Here is an 18,430-nt window from a genome sequence, read left to right on the forward strand (position 1 = left end):
AGATGGGAATTCTCCTTTAAACAAAGTGATTCCTTGGATCCTAGTTCTGGAGCCACATCAGTAGTCGTTGGCTGCTGGACCAAAGCCTATGATCCTCCTCTTTACTGCTGGCAACTCCATCTCCTCTTTTGATTAGTTGGCATGACACTATGTTGTGCATGCATGGTGACACTAGAATAAGGTCTACCAATCTGATGAGACTTCGGGGATGCCAACAGGTAAGAGGAGGTTCTACTGACATGGCCGTTGGACCAATGTTCGGCAAACGTTCTACTCAACTCTAGATAGCTCCCTATTTCAGCTCTTTCTCCTCTCTCACAGCAAGATTGCAGCTCCATCTCCCTTTTTCCCCTTTACTTACAGATTGAATTATTTAAAGACTGAGGGGTTTCTCAATATTAATACATAGAAGAACAACTCCGGAGCATAAGGCGGTTGGGATAATTTGTCATAGTAATGATACTGGGGTCCAGAAGCTTCAAGATACTCCAATACTCATGCACTTTTGCCTTTCGAACCCTTCAACTCCCTAGCTGTATTACATAAGGTTATGCAGAAACAGTCAATAGTGGTTATTTGATGTGACCTAGGGCTTTATTCGCACATCAGTGTAACGATCAGTATCTCGTCAGTATTTGTACGCCAAAACCAGGAGTGTCTCCAAAGCACAGAACATGTGTCAGTCTTTCATTTATAGTTTTTTCGTGTAGATTCCCCTCCTGATTTTACCATAGAAACACTGATGAAAAATACTGACCAAGTACTGATGTGTGAATAACGGTGGAGTCCTCAACTTTTCTGTTTAGAAGTCTTTTTGAGAACCACATCCAGTTGACTAAAAAGACTAATGGCCCGATTCATCAATAGCGGATTTTTTGAAGTCACATTTCTTTTTTTGTCATGTATTCGCTGAAGTTTTTTTTTCACCAAATTCATCGAATCGTGCACATGGTTGATGAATTCTGCACAAAGTCTTAAAAAATTTCTCCCAGTCTCTAACCATTTTTGAGACTTTTTTCACGCAAAAAGATGAATGTTTTGCAAAATGTGGCAAAAAAGTCGACACCGGCAGGAAGAAGAGGCGGGAGAATCTGGAAAGTTGTAAGTTCAGACCAAGACATTGCATTTGAAAAACTCATTTGCGTAAGAATTTGACCAATGGCTTACAAGACAACGGTGACACGGATTTGTAATATAAAGGTACTGTAATGTGATGACGTTACTTTGCGGTTTTAAAACCTGTTGCCGGGTTCCCTTTAATGGTTGACATTTGCATAGATTTGGCATGTTCTCGCATTGGTCTGATAGTTGAATATGCTTTACAACAAGTAACTAAAAGTTAGCCAAGTTGCCAAGGACTAATGTTGAGCTGGAGCCAAGATCTATCTATGTTATGACCATTACTCATAATATAACTTCCAGAAACCGGAATGTCTCAGCTGTTCCCTTATGCAACATAATACACTATGGTTGGAACCAAGACCAATTTTGCTTCAAGCCACAGGAGTCACAGGTGAGATCATATTTTCTATTTTGTAACATGGTGTCAACGAGACACCACCCAAGACCATCCAAGCACTCGTCTGTCCAAGCCCTCCTTTCAGAAGAAAGCATTTATTTCATTTTTCTTCTTCTCGGCTTTGCTATCGAGATGCCTCTGTTCAGCAACTCATTTTTTGGCAGCCAATTTGTGCCGCTTAAGAATCCTGACATGACGCCAGTAGATTTTATGGGTGTCCATTTTCAAACAGATTCTGAACGGCTCCGAAAGTGTGTCCCTTATCAGCACTTTCACTCCTGCAGTATGTTCATTAGCGCTCATTCCAGGCTCACATTGATGTTACAGCATTTTCTTTAGTTTAATGTGTTTTTTTCCCCCTTAATCCCTATCAATTTAATTTTATGGTAAGTTTAACAAGTTCTTAAAAACAAAAACAAAATCGCTGTATTTCCTATTTTGTTTGTGTTTCGAGAACAGTCAATGGATATCTGACACTCGATAATTTGACTAATAAGGGAAGAGAAAATTAACAACTTTAGAAATGTGTTTTACGCGGTATGGCTCCACGTAATCAATCGTCCGTTAGAAGAGTCTGACTTAGTGTCCATCAGCAGGATTACTGACGAGAAGCTGGAACAACAAAGCTTCCACTGTCGATACATAGTTGGAAAGTGGAAAAAAATGTTTTTGGGAAACTTTTTTAAAAGGGAATGTAACAAAGCCAGGTAAGACAGGGTTAAGCCCTACTCTGCAGTATTTGACTAGATGCACCTGCCTAGCTTTTGATTAGAATCAGTTCCTGTGGTCACTAGGAAAGTCATTCTCCTGGATGGATCAGAGTCAAGTGTGCTGCTGGTGAATGACCAGCCAAAATGTGAGAAATTTTCTTTGGGCAGAACAGGCGAGCAGTTAGAAACTACTTATAAGTGCCTAGACCCATAGAAAAACAAATAGTCACAGATAACCTCTTACAGATAAGAGTTATAAGAGTTACTCCAAGCTGACTGATTCCCAGTTATCTCTTTCTTCAGCCAGCAATAGTGAATGGAACGTAGAGGTTGCAGAATGCCAACGATGCAACATTTTTTAATAAAACCAAATAGCAAAAATGATTGTTAGCAAAAAAAAAAAAACTGCATTTCAGTAAAGAAAGAATATCCCCCTGAAGTTATCCACATCCTTTAACTTATTTTGTTACAGTGGTAGATTTTCACTTTATATTTCCTAACATTTTGATGTCTCACAATATAAACTCTGATATTCGGCTGCAGAATCTTATTACATACAATGGCCTGTCAGTTGCTAAGGAATATACTCAAGTCGGAGCGGCGGCGGAGGCACAAGTGACCTATTTTTCATTGATGTGGCCGCGCTCTTTTCTTGGTGTCTCACTGAGTTGTGTTATTGTATATTATTACAGTATGAATGTGCGCGCCACGTAACTTCTCTTCTGTCGAGCAACGGGACGGTGGTTCGCCAACTCTCCCTTGTCTCATTGTACGGCTATGTAACAACATCTGTGCGTGAGCTAGGAAAAATCACATTATTTTATGAGAAATGCGTCTTGTCAATGTTTATGTCAAGTCCTTGGCCGTAAACCCAGCGAATAGGACACTGACTAATTCATTAGAAAGATATAGTCACTGAAGTGGACATTTGGGAGCTTCCTTTTTTGGTTACTCCCATTGACCTCATTTGAATTTTTTTTTTACTTGATGGAAAGTATTACATATGGCTGTAATTACAATGTTACACTCAGTCGTTCTGAGCATTAACTGAATTAGACTAATTATGATTAAACGCAGATGTAGCTCGGCCAAGGTTGTCAATGAATTTGTCATCTGAGACTCACTGTGATACGGATGCGTCCTACCTCTTGGTTTGAACTATTCCGAGACAAGTTAGATTTTCAAGTCCAAGTGATATCAATGTTTTTCACGGGTGGCACTTGTCAATGGGCCCCTGTACATGTCCATGACAAGTGGTCCACAGACAATCGCGGAGACTTGTCCGATTTCATCCAAGGGTCGGATCCAAATCGGCAATGCAAATCAACGGGTCAGTAAAAAAAAATCAGATGGCACCTGTATGATACCCAATTTTCATGGACCGTCGGATAGGAGCAGGTGGGCAAACTTCTCATTTTTTTCTCCATGTACGAATAAAACGGACGACACTTGGTCATACTCTGATCAAAGTCTGATTAGAATAATCAGTCTGTTTTTCTCGTACATGAGAAAAACAGATGTCTGAGTAAGGCCATAATGTGAGCCCTTTATTAATTAAGAATTTCCCAATAAGTTATTTATTATTGGGTTCCGCATATGGGTGGTGATAGGTAAAATAAAGCATCACCGACTTGACTTTTGGCAGAAAAGGTAATTCCCATTCGCCTTTTGACGTGGTCCCTTATCTGGCTACTTCTTATAGGCTTGGTTTGTGAATGGGCGCACTGCGTTGCCTGAAAGTTGAGACCTGCGGCACTGAGATACTGAGATAACTAAGTGGATGACCTAAACTTGCGCGCTCCCAGTGACACCATACAAGCTGCCATCCTTAGAAATGTGTAATCAAGATGGCTGGGCTTGGAGCTACTGACCATGCTCTGTCCAAGTACTCATGGTTGCAGCAGTGGCCACGATACCTGATAACACACGTTTGGACAGCCATAAATATGGCTCTAATGGAACAGCATTGAAAAAGAAGTTTATTTATATTTTACACCATCTTGTTGATGACACGGGAATATTCCTGTTATATTGTGAACTTTGATAGTAAGTCGTATGTTTCCTTTATGGAGACATTTGGGCTTCCATTTTAGCGTTGGCCATCAGTAAAGTCGCGAATGCATTGACTCAACTTTTCTTTCTTTTCTTTCTTATGACAGGAGCCGCAGCTGAATCTTTTCTACGTATCAAGGAAATGTAACATCCAAAGGACTGGCTGTGCTGACGTGCAAGAGGAAAACTTCTGTAGGTAGGGGCCAATTAAGAATTCAATATAGATTAATGGCAAACTGGAAGATAAATGGCGTACAAGATTTCATTGATCAGAATGTAGTTATGTTAACGACGTAGACCGGGATTGTATGAAATGAATCGCTGGTGTCTCTACAAGGCTTACCGGCAGTCGGCACAATACTGTAAAGTAATTGCAACACTGATGTCCAAGCAAACGAGGAGGAAGGGACCCATAGAAAACTGCAAATTGGCTACCTGTCTGGTGTCGGCTGGTGTCAGTCAGCCTCTGTACAGCAGTAGTAATTATATTGTGGCAGGAAAGATGGCTACATCCAAGCTAAATTCTGAAATCGTTGTTTGGGGTAGTAGCAATTCAGCAGTTCTGCTACCCCTTCTATAGTCTCCATGGCAAAATCATTATTTTAAAGGGATTTTACAGTGAAGACAAGTTATCAACTGTCAATAAGAGATGATAACATGTAGCTGCCGATCACTGCTTTCATCTTTTTCCAGTACTCCCATAGAGAATCAATGAAGCGGCGAACGGGTGTCCAACCTAAAGCTACATTTTGTAACAGGTAAAAAAGTTCATCATCGGGGATAAAAAATACCTATTCTGCCGATTGGTGCAGGTCCCATCGGTCGGACACCTACCAATCAGAAATCTACGGATAGGTGATAACTTGTTTTCACTGAACAAAACCTCCAATAAGTGTAGCTGGTTCACCACAAATCGAACTTCATATGTAACGGCCCATATACATTTGATCATTTGGCTGACAGCCATCTCGCCCACATGACGCTTCTGCCGAGGGTTACCGTGTTCTTCAAGAAAGCCACCGACCGACTTCCAAACCGGCAGCTTATCTCTGGAAGAACAAAGCTATTGGCAGTCTGAAGTCAGGCGTACCTGATCAGCATCTCCCCCAACCTGTCAATATCAGCGGGTACAGCCAACACCAACAATAGTCAAATGTGTAAGGGGGCTTAAGAGGTAACGTAGAGTAATAGTCATGATCCATGTTGCTTGGAATGGTTATCTTCTCCCTCATTTGCATATGTTAATGATCTGGACCAGGGGTGTGCAATTTAATAAATTTTCCCGAGGGGCCACATGAGAGACCATCACTGTTGTGGAGTCTGAACCAATATGCTAAAATTAATTCTATTCAATATTAAGATTGATATATTATAATTATTATATAATTGATAATTATATTAATTGTATCACTTAATATTCAGCAAAATTAAGTATGCTGACATCCCCCTATATATCATTTGAACCCAAGTACAGACCCTTATGTATATCATATGAGCCACCCACAGCCCCTTATATACTGTAAGAGCCCCCATACAGCCTCCCCTGTATGCAGCATGAGCCCCACACAGCCTTCCCATATACTGCATGAGCCGCACAGCCTCCTCATACACTGCACGAGGCTCTAATAGCCTCCCTATATATTTCATGAGCCCCACACAGCCTCCCTATTTACTACATGAGCCCCACACAGCCTCCCTATATATGCTGCATGAGCCCCACACAGCCTCCCTATATATACTGCATGAGCCCCACCCAGCCTCCCTATATACTGCATCAGCCCCACACTGCCTCTCCATACTCCATGAGCCCTACACAGCCTCTCCATATATATACTGCATGAGTGCCACACAGCCTCCCTATATATGCTGCATGAGGCCATCGCAACCTTCCTATACACTGCATGAGGTCCTACACAACCTCTCTATATATACTGCATGAAGCCCCTATAGCCTCCCCATATACTGCATGAGGCCCCCATAGCCTCACCATGTGCAGCATGTCACCCCCATAGTCTCCCCATGTGCACCATGACATCCCCATAGCCTCCCCAAGTGCAGCATGTCACCCCATAGTCTGCCCACGTGCAGCATGACATCTCCATAGCCTCCCCATGCCCACCCAAACATCACATACGCATGAAAAAAAAAGGCCACCACATACTCACCTCGGTCCCGCTCCCCGTTCTGCTCTTGTCTCGGTGTCTCCGGGTGCACTGACTCTCCGCAGTACACAGTCATCGCATCAGCTGTTTCACTCGCTGATTGGTGGAGGAAGCGCCCGGACGCCTCTACTCCATCAATGCAATCAGAATGGATATAGACAGCGGAGACAGCAAACTGACCGACACTTTGCAGCCCATGGACCTCTGGTTTCCAGCCCCACGGCTGTCTCAGTCCGTGGGCCAGACGGAGACAGCCAGAGGGCCGGATGTGGCTCGCGGGGCACACTTTGCCCAGGTCTAGTCTGGACAGATCTGTTGTATATTTTTTTGTTGGCTATTATGATTTTATTTGATGTACTTCTTAATGCTATCAATGTTCTGTTGTCATGACTATGCCTGATGGTAGGAATTTTGGACCATCACTAAGCTCCGTTATAAATTTTCAGACACATCAGTAAAACAAAAATTAATATATGGTCGATTATGGAGGCCATAAAGGGGAAGCCCATAACCCATTAATACAAGGTTTTAACCTTTTACAACCATTGTGTACTACCAAGTAATTCGGAAGAACACCGTAGGGTTGTGTGACCTTACAGAGGAATTCAAGTTTGCTTGAGTTTACCTAAGACACTTATGGGTTTAATTTTTTTACTGGCCCATCTATCTTCTATGTCCAGTAGTCCCACTAATTAAAAATACAGAAAAAGCAGTTAACCCCCAAGAACTTAAGCTTATATTAGAACCTATTTAGTGACTCTCAAAGGGACATGACCTGTGCCTTTCGTTGTAGGCCCGAGCATCTGGCTCAGAGATGCTTGTCATGGCAATTAATACATTTTAGCTAGAACATTGTATGACTATAAGGTCTGGTATAAATTGAAGTAAAAGTTTCCTGGAATTTTTTGTAGATGTTCCCCTACTATTAATACACTCCTACTTTGTCAATGCTAGTAGTACAGACGTGTCCACCATAATTTGTATGAAAAATTTGTTGAAGACCCCAATTTTTCATGCATTACAAATGAAAAGGATTGTCTTGGATAAGTCATCAATATCAGATTGGTGGGGTCCAACACCACCCATCAGCTGTTGGTGGCCGGATGTAAACAGTATAAGGAAAAGATCAGCATATCTATAATTCTCGACATCGGTAACTAAATTGTGTTCCAAGCTGTGTTGTTAAGCTTCATAACAACTGACAGATGGAGAACCTCCACTGATCTGATTTTTGATGACCTATACAAAGGACTGGTCTTCAATATCAAAGTAGAAGACAACCCTTTTAATACATTTTTATGACACGGCTATGTAGCATAAATGAATCAAAAAGAGAAAAATATGTTCCGTACTTACTGCAACAGATGCACCACATGCGTCCTTCAGGAACAGCTGATTAGTTGCTTAATGTTGCCACAGAGGGATCTGGGTGCTCTGTTATGAAAGGCAATTCAGTACTACAATGGACATAGCGGTCAGAGTACATACAGTGATCTGACAATAACCCAAAATCATAGAACGAGCTCTGAGACGTGGGAACTCTGCAGACCGCAATCCCTAATCCTCTCCAAACAACACTAGAGGCAGCCGTGGATTGCGCCAAACTCTGCCTATGCAACTCGGCACAGCCTGAGAAACTAACTAGCCTGAAGATAGAAAATAAGCCTACCTTGCCTCAGAGAAATACCCCAAAGGAAAAGGCAGCTCCCCACATATAATGACTGTGAGTTAAGATGAAAAGACAAACGTAGAGATGAAATAGATTCAGCAAAGTGAGGCCCGACTTTCTTAACAGATCGAGGATAGAAAAGGTAACTTTGCGGTCTACACAAAACCCTAAAGAAAACCACGCAAAGGGGGCAAAAAGACCCTCCGTACCGAACTAACGGCACGGAGGTACACCCTTTGCGTCCCAGAGCTTCCAGCAACAAATTAGACAAGCTGGACAGAAAAAATAGCAAACAAATAGCAAAGAAGAACTTAGCTATGTAGAGCAGCAGGCCACAGGAATGATCCAGGGAAAAGCAAGTCCAACACTGGAACATTGACAGGAAGCCAGGATCAAAGCATTAGGTGGAGTTAAGTAGAGAAGCACCTAACGACCTCACCAGATCACCTGAAGGAGGAAACTCAGAAGCCGCAGTACCTCTTCCCTCCACCAACAGAAGCTCACAGAGAGAATCAGCCGAAGTACCACTTGTGACCACAGGAGGGAGCTCTGCCACAGAATTCACAACAGTACCCCCCCCCCCTTGAGGAGGGGTCACCGAACCCTCACCAGAGCCCCCAGGCCGACCAGGATGAGCCACATGAAAGGCACGAACAAGATTGGGAGCATGGACATCAGAGGCAAAAACCCAGGAATTATCTTCCTGAGCATAACCCTTCCATTTAACCAGATACTGGAGTTTCCGTCTAGAAACACGAGAATCCAAAATCTTCTCCACAATATACTCCAACTCCCCCTCCACCAAAACCGGGGCAGGAGGATCAACAGATGGAACCATAGGTGCCACGTATCTCCGCAACAATGACCTATGGAATACGTTATGTATGGAAAAAGAATCTGGAAGGGTCAGACGAAAAGACACAGGATTAAGAACCTCAGAAATCCTATACGGACCAATGAAACGAGGTTTAAACTTAGGAGAGGAAACCTTCATAGGAATATGACGAGAAGATAACCAAACCAGATCCCCAACACGAAGTCGGGGACCCACACGGCGTCTGCGATTAGCGAAACGTTGAGCCTTCTCCTGGGACAAGGTCAAATTGTCCACTACATGAGTCCAAATCTGCTGCAACCTGTCCACCACAGTATCCACACCAGGACAGTCCGAAGACTCAACCTGTCCAGAAGAGAAACGAGGATGGAACCCAGAATTGCAGAAAAATGGCGAAACCAAGGTAGCCAAGCTGGCCCGATTATTAAGGGCGAACTCAGCCAAAGGCAAAAAGGACACCCAGTCATCCTGATCGGCAGAAACAAAGCATCTCAGATATGTTTCCAAGGTCTGATTGGTTCGTTCGGTCTGGCCATTAGTCTGAGGATGGAAAGCCGAGGAAAAAGACAAGTCAATGCCCATCCTACCACAAAAGGCTCGCCAAAACCTTGAAACAAACTGGGAACCTCTGTCAGAAACGATATTCTCTGGAATGCCATGTAAACGAACCACATGCTGGAAGAACAATGGCACCAAATCAGAGGAGGAAGGCAATTTAGACAAGGGTACCAGATGGACCATCTTAGAAAAGCGATCACAGACCACCCAAATGACTGACATCTTTTGAGAAACGGGAAGATCAGAAATAAAATCCATAGAGATATGTGTCCAAGGCCTCTTCGGGACCGGCAAGGGCAAAAGCAACCCACTGGCACGAGAACAGCAGGGCTTAGCCCGAGCACAAATCCCACAGGACTGCACAAAAACACGCACATCCCGCGACAGAGACGGCCACCAAAAGGATCTAGCCACCAACTCTCTGGTACCAAAGATTCCAGGATGACCAGCCAACACCGAACAATGAACCTCAGAGATAACTTTATTGGTCCACCTATCAGGGACAAACAGTCTCTCCGCTGGACAACGATCAGGTTTATTAGCCTGAAATTTTTGCAGCACCCGCCGCAAATCAGGGGAGATGGCAGACACAATTACTCCTTCCTTGAGGATACCCGCCGGCTCAGACAAACCCGGAGAGTCGGGCACAAAGCTCCTAGACAGAGCATCCGCCTTCACATTTTTAGAGCCCGGAAGGTACGAAATCACAAAGTCAAAACGGGCAAAAAACCGCTTAGCAGACTCAAGATAAGTCAAGTTCTTATGATCAGTCAATACCACCACGCGATGCTTAGCTCCTTCATAGTAACATAGTAACATAGTAACATAGTTAGTAAGGCCGAAAAAAGACATTTGTCCATCCAGTTCAGCCTATATTCCATCATAATAAATCCCCAGATCTACGTCCTTCTACAGAACCTAATTGTATGATACAATATTGTTCTGCTCCAGGAAGACATCCAGGCCTCTCTTGAACCCCTCGACTGAGTTCGCCATCACCACCTCCTCAGGCAAGCAATTCCAGATTCTCACTGCCCTAACAGTAAAGAATCCTCTTCTATGTTGGTGGAAAAACCTTCTCTCCTCCAGACGCAAAGAATGCCCCCTTGTGCCCGTCACCTTCCTTGGTATAAACAGATCCTCAGCGAGATATTTGTATTGTCCCCTTATATACTTATACATGGTTATTAGATCGCCCCTCAGTCGTCTTTTTTCTAGACTAAATAATCCTAATTTCGCTAATCTATCTGGGTATTGTAGTTCTCCCATCCCCTTTATTAATTTTGTTGCCCTCCTTTGTATTCTCTCTAGTTCCAATTATATCCTTCCTGAGCACCGGTGACCAAAACTGGACACAGTACTCCATGTGCGGTCTAACTAGGGATTTGTACAGAGGCAGTATAATGCTCTCATCATGTGTATCCAGACCTCTTTTAATGCACCCCATGATCCTGTTTGCCAATGACGCCACTCCTCGAATGCCCACTTCATGGCCAGCAACTCTCGGTTGCCTACATCATAATTTCGCTCAGCAGGCGAAAACTTCCTGGAAAAAAAAGCGCATGGTTTCATCACTGAGCAATCAGAACCTCTCTGCGACAAAACAGCCCCTGCTCCAATCTCAGAAGCATCAACCTCGACCTGGAACGGAAGAGAAACATCTGGTTGACACAACACAGGGGCAGAAGAAAAACGACGCTTCAAGTCTTGAAAAGCTTCCACAGCAGCAGAAGACCAATTGACCAAATCAGCACCCTTCTTGGTCAAATCGGTCAATGGTTTGGCAATACTAGAAAAATTGCAGATGAAGCGACGATAAAAATTAGCAAAGCCCAGGAACTTTTGCAGACTTTTCAGAGATGTCGGCTGAGTCCAATCATGGATGGCTTGGACCTTAACAGGATCCATCTCGATAGTAGAAGGGGAAAAGATGAACCCCAAAAATGAAACCTTCTGCACACCAAAGAGACACTTTGATCCCTTCACAAACAAAGAATTAGCACGCAGGACCTGAAAAACTGTTCTGACCTGCTTCACATGAGACTCCCAGTCATCCGAGAAGATCAAAATGTCATCCAAGTACACAATCAGGAATTTATCCAGGTACTCTCGGAAGATGTCATGCATAAAGGACTGAAACACTGATGGAGCATTGGCAAGTCCGAATGGCATCACTAGATACTCAAAATGACCCTCGGGCGTATTAAATGCAGTTTTCCATTCATCTCCTCGCCTGATTCGCACCAGATTATACGCACCACGAAGATCTATCTTGGTGAACCAACTAGCCCCCTTAATCCGAGCAAACAAATCAGATATCAATGGCAAGGGGTACTGAAATTTAACCGTGATCTTATTTAGAAGGCGGTAATCTATACAAGGTCTCAGCGAACCATCCTTCTTGGCTACAAAAAAGAACCCTGCTCCTAATGGCGACGATGACGGGCGAATATGCCCCTTCTCCAGGGATTCCTTCACATAACTGCGCATAGCGGCGTGCTCAGGCACGGATAAATTAAACAGTCGACCTTTTGGGAATTTACTACCAGGAATCAAATTGATAGCACAATCACAATCCCTATGCGGAGGTAGGGCATCGGACTTGGGCTCATCAAATACATCCCGGTAATCAGACAAGAACTCTGGAACCTCAGAAGGGGTGGATGACGAAATTGACAGAAATGGAACATCACCATGTACCCCCTGACAACCCCAGCTGGACACCGACATGGATTTCCAATCTAATACTGGATTATGGGCTTGTAGCCATGGCAACCCCAACACGACCACATCATGCAGATTATGCAACACCAGAAAGCGAATAACCTCCTGATGTGCAGGAGCCATGCACATGGTCAGCTAGGTCCAGTATTGAGGCTTATTCTTGGCCAAAGGCGTGGCATCAATTCCTCTCAATGGAATAGGACACTGCAAGGGCTCTAGGAGAAACCCACAACGCTTAGCATACTCCAAGTCCATCAAATTCAGGGCAGCGCCTGAATCCACAAATGCCATGACAGAATAGGATGACAAAGAGCAGATCAAGGTAACGGACAGAAGAAATTTTGACTGTACCGTACCAATGGTGGCAGACCTAGCGAACCGCTTAGTGCGCTTAGGACAATCAGAGATAGCATGAGTGGAATCACCACAGTAGAAACACAGCCCATTCAGACGTCTGTGTTCTTGCCGTTTAACTCTGGTCAAAGTCCTATCGCACTGCATAGGTTCAGGTTTAAGCTCAGGTAATACCGCCAAATGGTGCACAGATTTACGCTCACGCAAGCGTCGACCGATCTGAATGGCCAAAGACATAGACTCATTCAAACCAGCAGGCATAGGAAATCCCACCACGACATCCTTAAGGGCTTCAGAGAGACCCTTTCTGAACATAGCTGCCAGCGCAGATTCATTCCATTGAGTGAGCACGGACCACTTTCTAAATTTCTGACAATATACCTCTATCTCATTCTGACCCTGACAAAGAGCCAGCAAATTTTTCTCTGCCTGATCCACTGAATTAGGTTCATCGTACAGCAATCCGAGCGCCAGGAAAAACGCATCGATATTACTCAATGCAGGATCTCCTGGCGCAAGAGAAAATGCCCAGTCCTGAGGGTCGCTGCGCAAAAAAGAAATAACAATCAAAACCTGTTGAACTGGATCACCAGAGGAGCGAGGTTTCAAGGCCAGAAATAATTTGCAATTATTTTTGAAACTCAGAAACTTAGTTCTATCTCCAAAAAACAAATCAGGAATAGGAATTCTTGGTTCCAACATAGCTTTCTGATCAATAGTGTCTTGAATCTTTTGTACTCTTGCCGAGAGCTGATCCACAAATGAAGACAGACTTCTAATGTCCATCGCTACACCTGTGTACTGAACCACCCAAATGTCTAGGGGAAAAAAAAGGCAAAACACAGTGCAAAGAAAAAAAAATGGTCTCAGAACTTCTTTTTTCCCTCTATTGAGAATTATTAGTACTTTTGGCTTCCTGTACTGTTATGAAAGGCAATTCAGTACTACAATGGACATAGCGGTCAGAGCACATACAGTGATCTGACAATAACCCAAAATCATAGAACGAGCTCTGAGACGTGGGAACTCTGCAGACCGCAATCCCTAATCCTCTCCAAACAACACTAGAGGCAGCCGTGGATTGCGCCTAACTCTGCCTATGCAACTCGGCACAGCCTGAGAAACTAACTAGCCTGAAGATAGAAAATAAGCCTACCTTGCCTCAGAGAAATACCCCAAAGGAAAAGGCAGCCCCCCACATATAATGACTGTGAGTTAAGATGAAAAGACAAACGTAGAGATGAAATAGATTCAGCAAAGTGAGGCCCGACTTTCTTAACAGATCGAGGATAGAAAAGGTAACTTTGCGGTCTACACAAAACCCTAAAGAAAACCACGCAAAGGGGGCAAAAAGACCCTCCGTACCGAACTAACGGCACGGAGGTACACCCTTTGCGTCCCAGAGCTTCCAGCAACAAATTAGACAAGCTGGACAGAAAAAATAGCAAACAAATAGCAAAGAAGAACTTAGCTATGTAGAGCAGCAGGCCACAGGAATGATCCAGGGAAAAGCAAGTCCAACACTGGAACATTGACAGGAAGCCAGGATCAAAGCATTAGGTGGAGTTAAGTAGAGAAGCACCTAACGACCTCACCAGATCACCTGAGGGAGGAAACTCAGAAGCCGCAGTACCACTTCCCTCCACCAACAGAAGCTCACAGAGAGAATCAGCCGAAGTACCACTTGTGACCACAGGAGGGAGCTCTGCCACAGAATTCACAACAGTGCTCAATCATGAAAAAGAGTGCAGTCCAAAGTAACAAAAAAAGTTGAGAGCACTCACCATCCATAAAATTTTCAATCCTTTATTGTGACATAAGAGTCAGCAGCAGGGAGACAAGGGAGAACGTGTACTGCAATCGGACGACGGCCGTTTCGCGTAGGACCCGTTGAAGCGCAGGTGCGTGAAACGGCCATCGTCCGATTACAGTACACGTTCTCCCTTGTCTCTCTGCTGCTGACTCTTATGTCACAATAAAGGTTATGTAGCATAAACATCTCCAAACAGAGTACGGTATCTAAAAATCGTATTTGTTTGTTCATAGCTGGTAGTCTTGTGTGGAAATTTGTTGAGCGGAGAAGAAGGATGAGGATGGACTTATCTGTAGCCTTTTTATTGGAATTTGCAGTTTACCACTTTGTTAAGTTGGCTCTTATGTACTCGTCGAGTATGGACATCCTTTGAGGATCTTCTAGTGGTCCACCCGGACTTTATATAATTGGTCTATTGTTATAGACAGTGGAACATTTGGGGTATTTTGGTGTTCATTGAAGAATAGTTCCCGGAATCAGCCATCTTAGACATTTTGTGGTGTTCTTTGAAGAATAGTCCCCGGATTCGGCCATCTTAGATGTTTTTTGGTGGCGTACAATTCGTCTATCCACAGTGTATGTGTCAATGCTAAAACCTAACATGCGGTTTACTGTATATATCTTAATAAATATCCTTTGGGAATGGACTAATTGACAGCAAACCACAGGACACCCCTGTTTGGCTCTAGGTGAGATCGTAAAGGCAGAGCAAATCAGCTCCACATGAGATCCCAGTCCTCTCGTATAATATTTCACAAAAGGAAATTGTCAATTAAAGTCATAAAGTTTACTGAGCTCCTTTGCTCCTCAGCTGCTTTTGAGATCATTATCTACAAGGGAGTGAGATTCATTTAATTAAGTTTTATAAAGTGTTTTTTTTCCATTTCCCTGAATTTTTGACAAGGTTTGAGAAATTGCCTGAAAAACCAATGAAACTGAAAGGAGGTGAGAATTAATATATTTATTTAGAGAACATCATTAATGAAAATTAAGTAGGCGTATGCAATTGTATGACATTAGAAACAGTGCTAATCTTTTCTGTAGGCTGTGCCTGGTACTGCAGTTCAGCTCTACTGAATAGGTTTGAAATACAATATCTGATTTTTTTCATGATCCTAAATTTATGTTTTTAGGTTTTCTTTATAAATACTGTGCAATAAAATGGATTTTTGGTTCAAGTTTTGCAGCAGGTTGGATAGTGAAATATGTGGTAGACAAAACCAAAAACTGTGACAAAATGTGCATGTTTAGTGCAGCCTTCACTGATCCCTGCACTTTTGAGTGGAATGTCTCTTGGGTTCACAGATTCATGATTATTTTTTCTGCTGTTCAGTTCCCCATTAACACTCCTTTAATAGCTATTGCTATTGGCAGAAGCGGAAGTCCCGCCCCAGTTCTGCCCATGAGCACCCTCCACTCCGCCTATGAGCAACCCAAACCAAGTAAGACAGCCCACTTTTGAATGAGTTTAATATGACCCTCGCCCATTTTCCACCTAAAACATCTCCGAATTTTCCTGGATTCTATCTAAAATATTGGAACAGTCTCAGAACATTTAGGACTGTTGTCAACTATTTCATTAGGGGTGCAGCGGTGGTAGCCCTTGTGCCTGATGAGGTCTAAAATCTTCTGTTCCACATAAGAAGGCACCAGAATTATAAATCGCACATGTCAGCCTGAAGCCTTGTGATAAATTCTACATAGGGATCAGGAGCTTGAAGTTTCTCCTCTACATTCTGTAACCAAAGACTACTTTGATTCATGTAAATGAGGCAATTTTTGGCGACAAGCTCATGGATTTATGCAACCTTCAATGGGACGGACATAGAAATTTTTGCAACTATTCATATTTCCTTCATCCTAATAACATGTAACCCATCCCATTGTTTTCCTTTTTCTAAAACGTCCATAGGTGTGACCCTGTGTTACCAACTCTAAAGGCAAGCCTTTCCGAGAGGGAACTGCTCTTGATGCCAAAAATTGTTTCCTTGTAGTCAGGTCCCCTTTTCAGGGTACAGCTCCTCTACATAACTTTGAATCCCGCTCCATGCCTTTACCACTTCCTCTCCATAGAAGAAACTTTCCGGAACTTCTTCTTTCTGGGAGGTTTTCATAGAATCCTAGAATGTTAGAGTTGGAAGAGACCTCCAAGATCATTGTGTCCAACCCCCTGCTCAATGCAGGATTCACTAAACCAGGGGTGTCAAACTGCATTCCTCGAGGGCTGCAAACAGGTCATGTTTTCAGTATTTCCTTGTACTGCACAGGTGATAATTTAATCACCAACTCATTATTTGTGCAGGTGATTAAATTATCACCTGTGCAGTACAAGGAAATCCTGAAAACATGACCTGTTTGCAGCCCTCAAGGAATGCAGTTTGACACCCCTGCATTAAACCATCTCAGACAGATGTCTCTCCAGCCTGTGTTTGAAGACTTCTGTTGAAGGAGAACTCACCACCTCTTGTGGTAACCTGTTCCACTCAATAGAATCATAGTGGTGTGCACCCAGGAGATTTGCCATTTTTGGGAGCCTGGAAGCGCTTTCCTTTTTTTACTGGAGCATCTTGGGTTTTCCAGGAGACTCAAAGTTCGTTTACAATGTGCAGCTTTAAACCACCGCTGAACGGCAACGTTGGCCACCATTTAATAGTCTCTTTACCCAGACCAATTCAGTGCTTATAGACTGTAGAGGGGATGAGGAGGAGACAGCAGGGCGGATCATTTCAGGGGAGCCTGGTAACTAGGACAAAAAAGTTGTATATCCAACAGAAATTGAAGAAAATAAATGGCTCACTGTGGGAAAAAAAAGCGCAGCAAGATGGGAGTGTATAGTCCTAGGATTTCAGGAGTATTGTACCAAATACATTTTTTCCTTAGTCCTTTTACAGGTTCGGCTGTATATCTTATTACCCATAGAGCATATCACTGACATTATGGATAGGGATAAAGAGATGTGATGTGGGTCAGTGACATCATTTTCTCCCCTTGGTTCACACAGGAGAAATCCCCCCAGAGCTACCAGTGTTTGTCTGCATTATTACTACTCCTATTACACTGTCACTATGTATACGCAGAGTGGATAAAGCGCTGTCTGCAGCTGTTTGGATCAGAAGTTTCTCCGTATGGGAGCAAGTGTTAGATCTCTGGACTGGAGGCAGCCCTGTGTATTGTGCTGCCATGTGTCCAAGCAAACGGGGGATGGTTTCCTAGCAGGAGTGCGTCGAAAGCAACAATGAACCAAACAGATGTAGAAGAGCTGCGATTTTCTCTCATCCCTAGAGGTGTACAGTTTGTACCTTACAATAAGTTAATGCAGCGATGATACAAAAAAAAGGGGTGGCCCCATTAAAACCAATTTTTCATGAGACAAATTCAATGAGGAATCACGACCCTTTATTATTATTGTTATTTATTTATATTTCTATTTATCCCTTTACAGGACACAACATACATCACAACCATAACATACATCACAACCACTGAGTGGCCACTGACAGACACAACATAAATCACAACTACTGGGTGGCCACTGACTGAGACAACATACATCACAAGCACTGGGTGGCCAGTCATAGACACAACATACATCACAACCACTGGGTGGCCACTGACAGACACAACATACATTACAATCACTGGGTGGCCACTGACAGACACAACATACATCACAACCACTGGGTGGCCTCTCACAGACACAATATACATCACAACCACTGGGTGGCCACTGACAGACACAACATACATCACAATCACTGGGTGGCCAGTCATAGACACAACATACATCACAACCACTGGGTGGCCTCTCACAGACACAATATACATCACAACCACTGGGTGGCCATTGACTGACACAACATACATCACAACTACTGGGTGGCCATTGACAGACACAACATAAATCACAACCACTGGGTGGCCAGTCATAGACACAACATACATCACAACCACTGGGTGGCCACTGACAGACACAACATACATCACAATCACTGGGTGGCCACTGACAGACACAACATACATCACAACCACTGGGT

General features: G+C 43.4%; 1 protein-coding gene across 2 annotated transcripts in view; it reads left to right on the forward strand.

Annotated features, from left to right (window-relative positions):
• KLHL29 (kelch like family member 29) overlaps positions 1 to 18,430 on the forward strand; it is a 991,490-nt gene that overhangs the window by 255,846 nt on the left and 717,214 nt on the right. The window contains exon 3 of one of the 2 annotated variants that reach the window (XM_069728156.1): positions 4,389 to 4,477. The gene's annotated coding sequence lies outside the window, so the exon portion shown is untranslated. The remainder of the gene's footprint in view (positions 1 to 4,388; positions 4,478 to 18,430) is intronic. The other variant, XM_069728157.1, reaches the window with a different exon arrangement.

This window comes from Ranitomeya imitator, chromosome 5, assembly GCF_032444005.1.
Source record: "Ranitomeya imitator isolate aRanImi1 chromosome 5, aRanImi1.pri, whole genome shotgun sequence".
NCBI lineage: Eukaryota > Metazoa > Chordata > Amphibia > Anura > Dendrobatidae > Ranitomeya > Ranitomeya imitator.